General features: G+C 40.0%; 1 long non-coding RNA gene across 1 annotated transcript; it reads left to right on the forward strand.

The window, feature by feature from the left end:
* The first annotated feature begins 229 nt into the window (after window positions 1-229).
* LOC144891155 (uncharacterized) lies at window positions 230-1,118 on the forward strand. Its single transcript, XR_013622743.1, has 3 exons — window positions 230-337; window positions 752-875; window positions 1,037-1,118. It is a non-coding gene; the product is annotated as an uncharacterized LOC144891155 (long non-coding RNA).
* Window positions 1,119-1,429: the final 311 nt, after the last annotated feature.

Genomic DNA, 1,429 nt, shown 5'->3' on the forward strand with positions numbered 1-1,429 from the left:
TTCCCTGAATACATTTTACATTATAAAAAGCCGTATTCAGTTCAATTTTAAACATTGTGAATCGACGAAGATGAACGACAACTTGTCTTATTCCAGTGATGAAGAATACTCACCAGGGTAAGTTTCATTCAGAATTGAACTGTTGGTGAGAGCTTTGTATGTGATTAATTTAAATTTATATGACATGATATATATATTTTTATTACAGCAATTCGGGTTTTGAAAATGACCTGGTCTTGGCAGAAAATGAAGTTTTTCCGAAAGAGATTTACAACGAGGCGAATGAGCATTTAAACCATTTGCCTGTTTCACCGTTCTTGGAAGATTCATATGCAAGGTAAGATACTGAATATAATACATTTGTGTTAAACGACGCTGCCTTAGTGTGTGTGTGTGTGTGTGTATGTGTGTGTGTGTATGTGTTTGTGTGTGTGTGTGTGTTCGTGTGTGTATGTGTGTGTGTGTATGTATCTGTGAATGTGTGTGTGTATGTGTATGTGTGTGTTCTTGTGTGTATGTATCTATGAATGTGTGTGTGTGTGTATGTGTGTGTGTGTGTGTATGTATCTGTGAATGTGTGTGTGTATGTGTATGTGTGTATGTGTGTGTGTGTATGTATGTGTGTGTGTGTATGTGTGTATGTGTGAATGTGTATGTGTGTGTATGTGTGTATGTGTGTATGTGTGTGCGTGTGTGTGATGTTTTGTCAAGCTTACTTCAGCATAGTAATTTCTCCTTATTTTGTTTGCAGCCTCGAAGACCAAAGCTTGGAGTGGGATGATTTTGGACTCCATAGGAATGGTTATTTCCTGTCATCCTGTGATATCCTTAATTTTCATCTCAACGATCTGAACGCTAAGCTTGATTTTTTGGAGGTAAGCATGTGTGTATGTATTGTATTTTGGCCATGTGTGTGTCAATGTGTGGGTACACCGTTTCAAATAGGTACACCATATCCCTGCGCATTGTGGGAGGTGATTCAGGGTATATCATTCATTTATTTCTCTCCTTGTTTTACCCCTCTTGCCTTTGACAGAAAGAGATTCCAAACCTGAAGATATCTGCTGCTGTTGAAACTACCTTTGACTTATGTTGGGAAGAGATTGATGATTTGTGCTGGGAAGAGGTTAAATGTGTAATACCTCAAGAAAAATGTCTTAAAAATATAAAGAGTTTGTTTAAAATATTATTTATATATATATGCTTTGTCCAGAATTATTTAATTATTAATTACAAGAAAAGAATAAAGGTTAGAAGGAAGGGAGGGTGCGTTCCCCCACCCTTGATTCCCCCCATCCCACCCCTCCCCTCCCCTTGTGTGTGTGGGAAAGGTGGGGGTGGGATGAGGGGGGATCAAGGGTGGGGGAACGCACGGGGGGTGGGGGGTGATGGGTGTGGGCAGGGTCTGTGTGGGCGGGGTCTGTGTGGG

This window comes from Myxine glutinosa, chromosome 3 (assembly GCF_964187855.1).
Source record: "Myxine glutinosa chromosome 3, kmMyxGlut1.1, whole genome shotgun sequence".
Classification (NCBI taxonomy): Eukaryota; Metazoa; Chordata; class Myxini; order Myxiniformes; family Myxinidae; genus Myxine; species Myxine glutinosa.